Genomic DNA, 15,620 nt, shown 5'->3' with positions numbered 1-15,620 from the left:
ATCATTACTATCCAACACTTTATTCTCTTCTTTGTCTTTACCAGCAACACACTTGTAGATCTATAGGTGTAGTACCAAATGATGTTTCTAGTCCACTAAGGCTCCACGATTCTTGCTTTTCATTTTACACATAGCTATCATGATCATTATCGTCATCTAGTACATCACTAGTAGATCTCATCAAAGTAATATCATTTCTCACTCTGACCTCACTTGTGATAGGGTTATAACAATGATACTCTTTCTGCTCTAGGGAGTATCCAATAAAAATATATTTTTAGCGTTTGGATCAAGCTTCTTTTGTAGCTCATCTAGCACATGAATATATGCAATATATCCAAATACTTTTGAGTATGACACATCAGGCTTCTTTCCTATAAAGCATTCTTTTGGGGTCATCCCATGAACTACAGATGTGGGAGTTCTATTCATAATATAGACAGTAGTATGAATAGCTTTAGACAAAAGATGTTTTGGCATATTCTTTTCAACCACCATCAATTCTCATGCAACTTCTGCAATATGGCTATTTCTTCTTTCTGCAACTCCATTTTGCTATGGGGTATACATGCAAGTAAATTGTCTCTTTATCCCAGGAGACCTCAAGAGGCCACTAAACTTGTTAGAGAGGTACTCTCCACCTCTATTTGATCTCAAGTAAACTTTCAAGAGTGTTTCTGTTTTATAGCCGCCTTGAAAGATTTGAAGTGCTCTAATACATCACTCTATTCCTTCATAAATACCCATAGCTTTCTTTAACAATCATGATTAAAGTGACAACGTATATGCTTCCACCAAGAGATATATCTTGTGTACCCATAAAGTATACCCATAGCTTTCTTTAACAATCATGAATAAAGTGACAATGTATATGCTTCCACCAAGAGATATATCTTGTGTAGATCCCCAAACATTTGTATATACAACATCAAGTATATTTCTCCTCACATCTTTGTCATGCAAAAAGGGTTGTCTTGCCACCTTACCAAATTGGCATACTTCACACACTTTATGAAATTCTACAACTCAAAAAGTAGGCAACCCTGTAACCAATCCTTTGGATTGCATGAACTTTAGCCTTTGCACATTTGCATGCCCAATATATTTATGCCATATTTCAATGTTTTCAACCACTCCTTTTCCTTTAGCATACATAGTAACATTCATTATAGGAATTCCAACATCTAAATTGAAAATGCAACCCCAACCTGCACTTATCATTAAAGTCTTCTACGAAACAACCTTTTGCATTAAATCAAACCTACAACCTTTGCTCTACCATTTGGCCAACAGACACTTAATTATTTCTTACTGATGGTATATGCAATACATCTCATCAAAATCTTTGTCTAGCCATCATGTGAGGACAAGGGAACCTTTCCAATGTGTGAAATTGGGTGGCATGAATCATCACCCATCTAAACATAACCCAAATTGTGTAAGTCGTGCATCTCTCCAAACCATTCAACATGAAAGTGGAGAATAGATTGTGTTAGTCCTATAAGTCTTGTAGCCCAATATTCACAAGCTAAATATATCATTGTTGCAATTGATTGCCTAACTAAATGGATTGAGGGCTAGAGCCACATAAAAAAAAATACACAGACAACAAAAAATTTATTATGGGAGTAGGTGATTTCTGGATTTGGGTGCCCCATCAAGATTGTGAGTGACCAAGCCATACACTTCATTAATGATGTGATTTTGCTCCTACTATCCATGTTCATGATTATTCATTGAAAACCTTTCCCCTACTACCTGCAAAGCAAACGACCAAGTAGAACATATCAATAAAACCTTGATCAATATGTTGATCAAAACAGTCTTGGCTTCTCAAAGTGAGTGGGATAATAAACTCAAGGTAGCATTGTGGGTGTATCGTACTTCCTACAAAACTGTAACATGCCAAACTCCATTTAAGTTGATATGTGACACTAGTACCATCATGGTAGTTGAGCCCTTTATCGCAAGCTTGAGAGTGGATATGCATGAGATATGGGAATGTCAAGAAGCTTGGACCACCAACTGCTTAGTAGACCTCAAATAATTATTTGAAACTAGATTATTGGCAATTCATGCTCTAATCTATGAGAAAGCATAATGGAACTAGTTCAACAAGCATATCAAACAAAGCGATTTCCAAAAGAGTGACTTAATCTTGCTTTATTTCATCAAAAGCCATTAACAAAAACTTAAGGCCAAAGGGCTAGGCCTTACCACATATGATGAATTAGTAGAACTAGCAATGTGAAGTTTAAGACACTTGCCAAATGAAGGCATAGGGTTTTTCAATGGTGATTGAATCAAGGGATACTATCCACCACTAATGCATGAATCCTCAATGGCAATATTGCTTATTTCATTGATGAGGGTGCTGATTGTAACATTGTGACATATAATGACTGGTGTATTGGGCAATCCTTCCTCCAATAGTTGCAAAGGTGAATCCATATGGAGGAAATCCTTATGCACTATGGAAAAAATGCCAAATCATGTTGACCGTTGAGAGTAAAAGCTTTCCAACTATCTTCTACATGCTACCTAACACCAAAGGAGTTGGAGATTAAGTATTATTAGGTCGCTCATTTAGACAAAATACCAAGTGTGCGGGCAATTTTGATATGCAATGAACTTGCCTAGATTTATTCAATGTAAAGATTATTACATCTTCCAGCAAGGGTGCTTGTACTTCAACCATGAAAGTAGCACCAGATTGGACACCTTCAACATGTTTTAGTATACCTCTTAAGCAAGATAGTGACATTCTCCTCAAAGAACTACTCAAAGCTCAAGAAATCCACAATAGGCTAGTTAGCTATACACTTAAACCAAATGTGAACCACCAAAAGTGGTTTCTAAAGATGACATACCAAAAGGGAGAGGTTGAGTCATGTACTCCCTACTTGTGAAAATCAACCCCTAGCCAAGAAAGGTGGCAACATCAATGTCACATCCACAACCAAGCTAGATGGATCTTGAAGACCCTGCTCAAGGCAAAATATTATTATACTAACAATAAATGGATATGTTAGTTGAAATTCTTACATACTACAACAATGGTATCCCAATTTCCTAAAGTCAAAAGGACTTGATTTCCACATCTAGAAAGAAAGCAACCACCAGCACTAAATTTTGTGTCCCCACTTATCAACGATTGACCCCATAAAGAGTCTACACTTCGAACTCTATCAAATGAATTGTAGGGAGCCATAGAACACTCTTTCAACTAGTTCAAATTACCCCATCACCACACCATCTATCCATGACAGTGAGGCAAAGCCAAAAATTGCTAGTGTTATGCTCCACTCTAATCCTTAAGCCAAACACCAATAAGTAATTTTAGGAAACCCATTTGACTCATGATTTCCATACCCTAGCTCCAACGATGGACAAGACTCAACCTATTATACTTATCAATCAACCATCCCAATGAAGCTAAATCCCTCTCCACCACCATGCCTACAACCTTCTTATTAGAGACAATCCCTCTTAGAACTAGCCATTGATATGACTGTGGATACTGGTAATAACACAATCACATGTATTCTAAGGTTGGATAACAACTTGACTTTGTTTGTATCCAACCATGAATAACTTGACCTAGGCCTCCTTGATAAGAACACCTTAACTTATGTGAAGTCTCTATCATGTTCCTGGGAGGAATTTGAATTCACATTCATTAAGGCTCCTCGATCACATAGATGAGCTCATTATAACCCACATCTCATGTGAGAAAGCCTTTAAAAGGACACATGAATACCTCCTTCAAATGTAGTTGTAATGACACTTGAGGATCTTGCCAACCTTGATTGCCTAGCACAATTCGAGTCCTCATTTTTGTAGCAATAGTTTTCCTTACAAGCATAGTGCAAAAGAATGGGTTGCCAAATCATGACCAACATTAAGCAACTCATGCCATAAAGATGTTTGAGTATGATGCCACTTATGCCAACCTCATTTCAGGTCCTTGCATTAACTTATACTCAAATATTTAAAGGCGATGTATGCTTCATCTCACATGGACCAAATCCTTAGTGAGTAAGAGCTCCATATTGCCAAGCAAGTAGGTTCAATTGACCTCCTTATCAATGTCTTGACCTATATCACCCATATTGGCATTTGGCCACATGATGTGGGTCATTAATATGGTATATCAAAATATGATCCTCACTTCTATGATTGCCTGATAAAAAAGTAGTTGGTCATATCTTTGTATATAAATAAGTGCTCATGCATAGCAAGGTCATAGTCAAAACACATAGCACACTACCTCTATCATCACCTTCTTCATGCAATCATGGGAAGTATTGAAATTGAAGGATAGTAGGGAGAGGGACTTTGTAAGCTTTGCAAATGATTTATCTTATGTGAAAAATTTTGAGCATAATCTTAGAGTAAGTTTTTATAATATGTGTAGATTTCTTATTTTTTACATTAGTTTTCTTAATGGATTATTCTCAAAGTTTCACCATAAGGTATTGTTAGCTTTTGGACATGGCATGACAAGGAGAAAAAATTGCATAGGAAAACACAACCAAATCATTAATGCCATTTACCCAAAAAGAGCACGCAGATTACAATCTAAGCATGGAGGTCAAAGGGTATTGCCACTTGTGGTACAAGTAGATTCATAACCTAAAAGAAGTGGTAGTCAAGAATTTGGATGCTAGAGAGCTAATGGATTAGTGTGGGTAAAATATAGGTTAAATATGGACATGGAAAAATTCAAAGAAGAGGTAAATTATGAAAAGGGCATGGAATTCCTCATGATCTACAACCCTAATAAGCACAGTGGGGTAGTCATGGCAAATAATGACAATTGGGAAACAAGTAGAGATCCCTCTCATTCTAGAGGTGGTCCATAAATCACTACGCTTGCAATGACATTGTAAGATTGTGGATGTTCTAAACCCTACTATAAGAAATCAAGAAAAGTTGAGACACTTTTTTCTCCAGTAATTGCTACAATTCTATGATGAGCAAGATCCAAGTAGTGATGCTCGAAATCATGACTGCACGTACAATGGATAACAAAAGCCTCAATGCTTTTGTTATAAAGACCATCATGTTGTAAGGGTAAGTATTAGCAATCAGTGAGTCACTGAATTGCATTGGTAAGACCCTCAGCCACCACAACACTTATTTCTTCATTCCAATCTTTCATTGATCAATCCTGCATATCGTTGAGGGCTAAAAGAAATTTTCAATCATGCATTTCATCCTTGATTTCTTCCTTAGAATGCTTCTACCATGTTGATATCCCCATCAGGAAAAAAGGTAGATTTCGGGGGAGATAGTGGAACAATAGAGAGGTGACCTTTACCCACTATTAAAAGATCATGAAGGGGTGCAACCAACAGACCCTAGGGGAACTTTGCCCACCTCAAGGTGATTTGGAGCTCGTGTAGGGAGCCTATCATGCCATTTTATGCCACATCACAAGTACCATGAGTGGAGTCATTGAAGACCTAAGACTTCAACTAGATAGCATTGATTGGGACTCCATTGATCAGTTATAGGGATTATATAAGTTATAAAAAATTTAGTACATGAGGAATTTCAACCATTATCCTCAGATTAGGGGACAAGTGTCTTCATTGCTAACAAGGTATTTAGGCCTTCATTTGGATGAATTTTCAATCATCTATAGGTGCTACAGGTCATTCCAGATTGTCCACAGATCTTACATAGACTATTGTAATCAAATAGTGAATTGGGATCACTTTTGGAAGGCTTTTCACTTGATTACGAGTGTTACAAAGTAATTCAGATAATTTTAGGACATATACAGGGTATTCCAGGTTGTATTCAGATCCTACAAGTCATATACAGGGTACTATAAGGTTGGAAGTCTCTATTTTGGACTTAGGAGATGTGGATACACTAAAACGGTGCTTGTACAACGTACAAGACTATTCTAGATAGCAATGGAAGACCTTATTTTGGACTTAGGAGATGTGGATACACTAAAACTGTGCTTGTATAGCGTACAAGACTATTCTAGATAGCAGTAAAATAATATTCCAAAAATATTATGCTTTCATTCTAAACTTAAGCATTATAGCTCATCCTAAAGAGCTATTTTTGACCTTTTTTACCTTTGAAAAGTTATTGATTCCAATATCAAGGTCAAAAGTTATAGCCACTTTTGTATTAGGGGGTCTGCTAGGACTTCACTATACCCAGTGAGCAAGAATGGCTAGAAAGAAGGGAAAGAACAAAACTAATAATAATGTTTAATAACAAATTAAGGAAGCATGTGAGGAAATACTTGAGGCACATCATGATAATGAAGATTCGCAAGAATATGGTGCATATAGTACTCTTAATGCCACTCTTTGTAACTATGAGACTAGGCATTCCATCAGACACATGGAATTAGTTTCTAATTAGATTAGGTGGTTGAATAGTTGGTTCAATCCAATATGTAAGCCAAGGGATCCATGGAGCATATGGCCTAATCTACTAACGATTCCTTGGAGAAGTTAGCTTCTTCCACTAGAGATTCTTTGGACAAACTTAATACTCAAATCTCTATGCTTGTGTCAGTACAAATGGCAAACAAACAATTGAGATAAATAGTCTTTTTAGCCATCAAATAATAATCCTTAGCCAGGTAATGTTGGGAAGAAGAGGATACCACACCGCACTTATGAGATTGGAGAGCCTTCTTTTAAAGCTAATGATCCTGTTTTGAGCGTTCATGAGTCAAATCCTCCTCAAACCACTAGAAGCAAGCCACCTATTCCTCTAGACAAGTTTCAAAATCAACTATCATAGAAGTGCCTCTAATCATTCAAATCCCAATGGTAGTTATATTGTTATGAAGCGGAACACATGGCAAATCCCAATGGTAGTTATATTGTTATGAAGCGGAACACGTGGCAAATCCCAATGGTAGTTATATTGTTATGAAGCGGAACACGTGGCAAATCTAGCAAATCAAATCTCAATCATAAACAACTTTATGACACACGTAATAGAACTTAGTGGAAAAATCTAACAAATCAAAAATCTCAACTATTAAATACAAACAATATTATAATACATAAGAGAATTTGAATAACTCAATAGATTGAGAAATATAAGAGAAAAACACACGATTGGGCCTAGCCTACCCCATGGCAAAAGCCATGGTTTGTCATCCTTAATTATATATTATAGTTTTACATGGATATGTGTATTCATATCTTAGATATAATTACAAAGAAAATACAAATATCAATTGAAATACAGAGTTTTAAGAGTTAAGAGATATCTTGTAACATGCTGCAATTGCTGCAAAAAATTCTATGCTCTAAATCTTGATGTTTTGACATCACCATCACGTCTAGAGCATGCCAAAACCCCCCTAATGACTCTTGAAGCTCTAAATTTTGATTTCGAATGAGGGACAAACGAAAAAAACTCAGTTTTCACCCTGTTCTCCTATTTTGCAAACGATCCTGTTGCTTTTATAAAGAAAGCTAGAAAAGCCTTCTAAAACTTAAACACAGTAAGAAAATAGTAAGGTGTTCCATAAAGAAAGCTTATTTCAATAAAATCATATCTTAAATCTCGTATTCTAAAACAATCTATATTAAAAATAAATTAATTAATAATACTAATGACAATGATCTAATTATTACTAAAGAAGTTTAAACTTGTAACTTAAAAATAGAGTAATAATTTTAATAATATAATATAACATAAATACATAATATTATATATTATACTTAAGATAACTAATCATAATCATGAAATTTACGCTTGAACTTACGCTAATGCCCCTAGTGGTACCCAAAGCCCGCTACCTGCTCTACACATCAATTGAAGCATTCACAATTGTTTATAAATAAAATAAGCAAACAATAGTGAATACCTAACAGTCTTCAGCCACAAATAATTAAAATATGTTGAAACACTATCCCGACCTTCATTTAATTCGAGTGCGCACTCTAAAATTGTAAAGCTTAATTAATTAATATGAAATTTGCAGAATTACTCATTGTGGAATCACCCACGTGCACATTGATTAATAAAATGCTCGAGAAGGACACGTGTCCTTGTCAACTTCTCACATAAGGAATCCACCTTATGTACGAGTCCCGATCAACAAATAAATTTTACAAAATCCACCATAAAATCTCACGGAATCCACCGTGACTATGCCTCCTGGCATCATATATGGACATGTAGCCCCAAGTTGCTAATGGATAACAAGGATTTATTGAGAGAGAACTCCATGGTAAGATTGTATTAACCAAATATAGTGGCAATTCATCATCATGGGCTGATTTAGAGGAGTGGACTTAAAAGTTAGAGTTCTACTTTGATATTTTCCCTAGGTTAGGTGACCAAAAGATTCACTTTTCTACTCTTCACCTTGAGGGCTTTGCTCATGCATGGTGGAAGTACATGAAGAGGGAAAATCAGTAAGTTGATAGTTGGAAAGAATTCAAAGTTAAGATGGCTCAAGCGTTTGTATCTACCACTGAGAAAGAAAAGTTGTCAAGAAGATAGTATCAATTGGACCAAAGAAGCCTATCAGTTAGAGAGTATATAAATCGGCTTTTGAATCTTGCCATGTATGTAGAGAGTGCGAGCAATGGTGCAAAGTTTCATAAGTATATCTATGGTTTGGAGCCTAATTTTTCAGTTGATGTTATGGTCTAGAAACCTGCAGCACTATTCCACTCCATTGAGCTAGCAAAGAGGTATGCTCATAAGTATAGAAAGGATATTCTTATGCAGGCTTCTTTTGGATGGAAAAGGGCTATTACTAGGAAGGGTAACTTTGATGGCAATTATGGAGGTTCAAATACTTCATTTGGTAGTCCCAAAGTCCCTATATACTCTACTTTCAATGCTTCAAGACAACAAAGGGCTTTAAAGCCAACAATCAACCATAAAGTAGAGCCTAGGCAAGGTGATAATAGACCCCAAAATAACTCAACCAACAATGGTAAGTTCATACCTATGGATCTTTTCAAGAAAAATAAAAGAAAAGGGTCTATGCTTCAAATGTGGTGAAGAGTACATGGCTAATCATGTATCTAAGTGCACTTTTAAGAATGCTAAGGCTAAGAATTACAATATGATAGTACTTGAGGATGTGAATGGTGAGGTTGTTGATGAACCAATAGTGAGTGCACAAGCTAAATTTGAAGAGTGTGATGAGGATCTTGATCTCGATCAGTCTTATGAGGTTGCAGATGGATTTCCATTTGACCTTGGTGGGCATATCCCTTTTGATCCTAGTGGGACATATTTACCTCTTTATCATCGCTCTCGTGAGCACATTGCCAAGACCCACGGTCCACTTATTGCTTCAAGAAATTTAAGCCAAGAGCTATGGCTACCTCTCACATAGCCATGAGTACACTTTCACACACAAATAGTGAGCTTACCTTTGAATCCAATCAAGTTGGCTCCTCTCACGAATGCGTCATCTCCAAGATCCAAGATGAGTCTTCAAAGAAGCTCCATCTCTGAGCTTCAAGCTTCAAGCTCACTAACATCATGTGTGAGAGAAGAGAAGAGAAGAAGGAGAAGATGAAGAGAGGAGAAGAAGAGATTCTCCAAAGTTTCTCACTCTCTCACACACACTCACTCTCTCACACACACACAATCCTTCTCTCACACTTTCTCTTATGCATGCCCTATCTTCTCCTTGGGTGTCTGTCTCTCTTTTTGGTCCTAGTCTTTGTCCATTCCTCAACTCTTTTTCCTTCTCCTTTCCTATTAGCATGGCCTTAACCCTTGCCTCTCATTCTTTATAACTAGCATGAGAGAGAGCCCAGTGCTCTTTTACAAAATAAATTACAATACGCCTAGCACTCTTCTTGCAAAAATATTAAGGTGTCCTTATTCATGTGTGCCTTCCTTTCACATTTAGAATTTTCCTTGTGCTTTATGTTTTCAAACTTTCCTGAGTGTACCTTTGTCCTTCATCTTTCTCTTGCCTTGGGATTTCCTTTTGCTTCCAAGTTTTTGGGTTTTTTCCATCTTGGTCTTCTAAGGATTAACATTACCACTCTTCTAGATGAGTGCCAGTCCTATGGCACTTGATGGTATGGGATGGTTCTTAAGGCCTTTGGAGAGGTAGGTCATGTTGGACACTCTTTGTGAAGTAGGTTTTGAAGGTTGATGATATCGAATAGATTGGTGGTTGAAGAAGGCCTCCATAGTTTTTCGCTTGCCGTGCCGCTACACAATGTACCTGAAAAGAAGAAGGGTGCACTTCCTAGAGGGTGTGACTACCTTACTATGTAGTGCACTTTACAAGTGATGGTGGAACTAGGAGCTTGATCATGAATCATAGGAGGCAAGCCTAAGGTGTTGTTCCACACTTGAGGACCCAATTTGTATAAAGGGAGATGCTATGCGTGACTAAAGGAGTCATGTCTATCAAAATGTCCTACCCTTGATATGCCCTAAGATGTGAAGTGGGGGAGGGGCTAGGGTGGTCCCTAGGTGCAATGATTGTGACACTCATAGAATGAAAATGGAGTGATTTTATTTTTTTTCTTTTTCTTTTTCACTTCTTTATCTTCTTTTCTTTTCTTTTATTTTTATTTTTCTTTTTTTTAATTACAAGGGAGCACATTAAGTTGCATCCTATTCATGGGAAGGATTAAGCTGTAGGGAGGCTTGAGGGATTTGCTTAGGAAAGCTCTATTCTACATATAGCCCTTCAAGTTGATTCTTACATTGAGGGGTGTGAAGGATAAAAATGAGTGGTTGCACGCCCACTGAACCTAATATGGCTCATATCTTATAATAAGCTCATACAAAATGTTGGCAAGGGGGTGCTCTTATCATGAGGTGGGCATTGCATAGCTATCTATCCCTACATTAATGTTAAAAAAGAGGGGTGGTAACCACTGTTCTTGTGTAGTAGGCTTTTGTTTTAGTAGTATTTGCAAAAGGTAGAAATAATTACAAGTGGTGATGAAGGTAGGATCTGGGCAAGAGGGGAATTCCTTGAGAAATCCTACTATGGATGGGTAGAGGTCCCTCTTAGTGAAGGTTAAGCATTCCTCTGGAGACGTGGCATTCACATTATAGATCCTAGGAACGTCAATCCTACCATGACCTCCTAGTTGAAATCAACTCCAATTCTCCGTGGGTAGGGCATGTAGATAGGATCATTCCTCTCATATGGTAGTGTGCTACAGAATTCCATCTCCATGCATCTAAGTTAGAATCCCAAATGTTTCTGCGCCACTTAGGTTATGCTTCATACTCCTCCATTTTGTTGAGAACCTCCACCACCTTGTCCTTCTAGTAATTTGCAAGCTCCTGTTGTCACCTTGTGGGGTGTCTAATTCTCTCTTTCACCCATCTCTTCCCCAACCTCACCATGATCTTTATCAATTCCTCCACTACCCTTGGAGATAATACTCTATCTAGTGTTTGAGAGAAAGTGAAGGTGAATTCAAATGGTCGGCCTTGATTCTCCCATTGCTCCCGTACTATAAGTTCCTAGCTCTAGTTTTCACAAGATTGCACTCCTCTCCTTGAGGAATGGCAACATGAAGAACTTGCAGTGGCTTGGCTTGGAGTTTTCTTTGTGCTAGCTCTACCTATTATCTCTACTTATGCCTAAAATATACAATTCTCTCGAGGGATATGGATTTCTCCCCTTGCTCTTTTGGTTGTTCTTGTGTTTGTAGAGGGGGGCTTGGTTCACGCAGCTGCTCTTTCTCAATATGGTCATGCTCAAAATACATCCCCTCTTCAAGTATTGGCTCTCTCGCCGCTTTAAGGGAACCCCCCTCTTTGGGTTAGATAGAATAGTTATATTGGTAGCGACTCAAGGCGGCACAATGCATCAAGTTGCAGAGTGTGGACTCATAAAAGAACTTGAGAGCAAACTTGACAAGAGGAATAAATAAAAAAAGGCCATCTAATGACCATAATAAATAGGGAAATGATTGCATTAAAAGAGGCCTTAAAGGCAAGGCAAGGTGAAGAAAGTCTAAAAAACCTATATGATGAAGAAAGGGAGAACCATATGGCTCTAGAGGAAATGTGTGCCTTCAACTCCAGGGAAAATAGACACCTAAAGGAAATGTGTGCCTTCAAATCTATGGAAAATAGACACTTGGAGCTGCAAAAACGAGTTGAAGAGGCAAAGAGAGGAAGTGAGAAAAGAGTTGCATGTGAAAAAAATTCAAAAAGATAAAAAGGCCATGAAGAAGTTGGCAAAGCTACATAACCAACTTCATACAACTCTCCATGAGCAAGCAATCCTAAAGGAACAAATAAAGCACTAGAACCAAGAAAAGGAACAAATGAATATATTATGGAAAGAGCAAGAGTAGTAATCACCACATTAGCTCAATACTAGAACCAAAAATGGGAGTAGATGAAAGAGAAGGTGAAAGAATGGACAACTAAAAATGAAAACAAGATTAAAGACTTAGCTTATTGACTAGCCCATTCAGAGATAAACACATTATGGTAGAAAGAAAAGATGTAGTGGTGGAGACATGGAACCTAGAGTAGCAAAAAGCTTTCTTAAATATAGTACTAAATCTCACCCAGTCAAGAGAGGAAGAAACAATTGAGGAAGTCAAAAGGAAATTAGAGTTGGCAAGGAGAGCACTTAAACATGGACTCCATGCCAAGGTTCCCAAACCTAGCACCAGCTTATGAGTGGAGAAACAAAGAGCCCATTTGATCATAGCTAGATTAACCATGCAAGTATACATGGCAGATACTTTTACTAAGCAATCAGCATAAGATGCATTGGAAAGGAGACATTGGGCATTTTCAAATAGGTCACGGGAAGAAGGAGAAGGAGAAGAAGGTGAAATCTTCAAAGGATTTTGGAGCAGTGGCTGCTTCCTGTGCAAAATCAGAGTGCAAGCCAACATTGAAGTGTGCACAAGAGGGAGAGAAGAGCTCAAAAGTACAAGAACAAGTCTTGCTTATTGAGTTGCATCCATGCACCAATCTCTGGTGTACTAGGATTCAGTAAGGCTAACATCTACTTCTTTCACAGGTTTTGGGGTGTTAAATATGTGGGATCTAGAGCATGGCAGATGTGGAAGCTATGGAGGTTGGAAAAGAAAGAGTGAGTTCATGAAGACATTGACATGACTGACTATTACACAAGTGAATTAGGTTCCAAGATGGAAGCTTGGACTCATAAACACAATCTTGTGTATTGACTGACAATGGCACAGAGACTTTATTGAAGGACAAAAGTATTATGGCAGTGCAATAGAAAAGAGAGCAAGTACAATGCTTTATAGGAAACTGGATGGTAGCACTTCTCCTACTGTCCTTATGGGATTCTAGTCTTGAGCCCTCATTGCTCCTTCCAAAGAGACTAAAGTAAGTGTGATTGCAAACATCTCAATACCCCTCCTCAATCGCAACCAGAAGTACAAAGTGTGTAGAGGCTTTAGTGAAAGCAACACCTACAAAGTGTGGGCACACCATAGAAATGGCAAAACACCAGAGACTGTCAACAGAAAAGGCTAAGTGTGGGTACCGCAAACATGGTGGACATCAACAGGCTGTAATAGGGGCCTCACAAAGTGTATAGAGGCTATAGTACAAGGCTACATGATGAGTTTACAAGTTTATGTCTAAAGCATTAGGGCTAGGCAATACAAGGCTAAAATAGTCTATCCGAATAGGACTAATGAGGTTTGTTCTTCTCCTGGTGGTCTTCTTCTTCTTCTTCTTCCTTTGCTCCATTTTCTTCTTCTTCTTTGACTGCAATGAGATAGGCCTTTTGGGACCTTTTTCTGGTGTGGTAGAACTTCTTGGTGTGTCCGGTCCTTTTATAGAAATCATAGAAGAGCTGATTTTTCTTGCCTTTGTACCTATTGCCAACATGCAATGCTTGTTCATCTCTAGAGTTGCTTGGTTCTTCCTTAGTTTTTAGCTTCTTTTCCTCCTCTAACAATGATGCCTGGAAATCAATAAGTTTAGGGTTTGGCATATTGATTAGAGTTGTTGATACATTATTATATTCAAGAGGAAAACTTTTAAGTAGAACACCGATGCAAACATCTTCTTCCATTTTAATGTTGATTCCTGCAAGTTGGGTTAGAAGTCCTTCCATGCATGTGATGTGCTGGACTTCATTTCAAGCCTGAAAAACTCAATCAAGAGACCATACTTTGATGACTTAGACTGTGCACCAAACAAAGTGTCAAGTCTCTTCCATGTATCCTGTGAAGTATCATAGTTATCCACATGGTGGATATAGCTATTGTCTAGCTCCAGTTTGATAATGGATTGAGCCTTACCATCATTCTTTTGCCAAGTGACTACAAGGTCTACATCACGAGGCTTCTTTTCTTTTCTAGTGGTAATGGCCTAGAGGCCCTTCTTCATCAGGGTGAGTTTGATGTGGGTTTGCCAAGTGTGAAACCCGACTCCTTTGAAGTGAGAAATCGAAGAGTTTTATTATATCATGAGTTATAAGATATAAGTATACATGTATACATATAAAATAATAAAATGTATTTCTTGAATATTAGAAAATTATTAGTAAAAGTAATAAAAGAATATTTATAAGATCATAAATGTAAGTAACTTCTCAAGGGCAAAGATCAATATAAAGTAGGCTATCATAAATACAAAATATACAATAATTTATTAGTCTATCATATGATTTGAACAACTTTATAAATTTTTGTATTATTTTTACAAACCATAAAAAATTCATCAAAATATAAGACTTTTCAAAGGGTTGAATAAATTCACAAGAAAACTAAGTGCTTCAATCTTCTTTTTGTAGATCTCTTCCTCTATTTCATGTTCTTATTTAACATTCTCATCATGTCTAACGATACAACACAAATAGAGGGTTTTAGCCATGCTTCAATCCCCTTTTCGCATCATATAAGATATTTTTAATGATTTTCTCAAATTTTTTCAACCATGTTAGATGGTTGGAGCAACAACAAACAACTTCAAAATTCTCATATTTTATTAGTGGAAGAGCATATTATAGTGTGTCAAGAGACACAAGTAATGGTAGTCATGTGAAAGCACCCTATGTAAAGACTATGTTTGAGTTGATGTCGAACTCGAATCTTCTTAGTTTGGGGTCGTTGATCTTTTGTCAATCTTTCTAGGTTCTTCCCCTCCTTGATTTGATGCTAGGACAATAGATCAGAGTGGCAATGGGTTGCTCTAGGTGGTAGAAGAGAGAAAATGATGAGATTTCTGAGTTTTAGTGAAGTTTGGCTATGGCTTCTTGAATTAGGGTTTTGACCCAGTCCTGGTTTTTTACTGATTGTAGGAGCTACAATGGATCATTTGGAAAACTTTTTTTATGAAAATGAAGCTCTCTTCTCTATCAAAGCCCCATAATGATGATCAAGATTGCTAGGGATTCATGCATGCAGAGCAGACAACGACAACAGGTGCAATCTTAGACAGATTTTGACATTTTTTACAATTCTGAGGATATAGTGTACTAATGTCAATGAGTTATAGCCTAGGAGGGAGTGCCATAAGTGGGGGAAGATATTTATAGAAGAGAGTTCATGAAGGTATGCTCTGTATTTAGAGATCTAGCTCCTCGAAGTTGGGTAGGTGCTGCTATCCACAAGCATGAGTATAACAGTAACTCTTAAACAAGGCAATGCTGAAGCTATATTTGCCCA

The sequence above is a fragment of the Lygodium microphyllum genome, chromosome 25 (assembly GCF_053477565.2).
Source record: "Lygodium microphyllum isolate KBCC chromosome 25, Lygodium_microphyllum_v1.1.10, whole genome shotgun sequence".
Taxonomy (NCBI): domain Eukaryota; kingdom Viridiplantae; phylum Streptophyta; class Polypodiopsida; order Schizaeales; family Lygodiaceae; genus Lygodium; species Lygodium microphyllum.
This window is presented reverse-complemented; position numbering follows the sequence as displayed.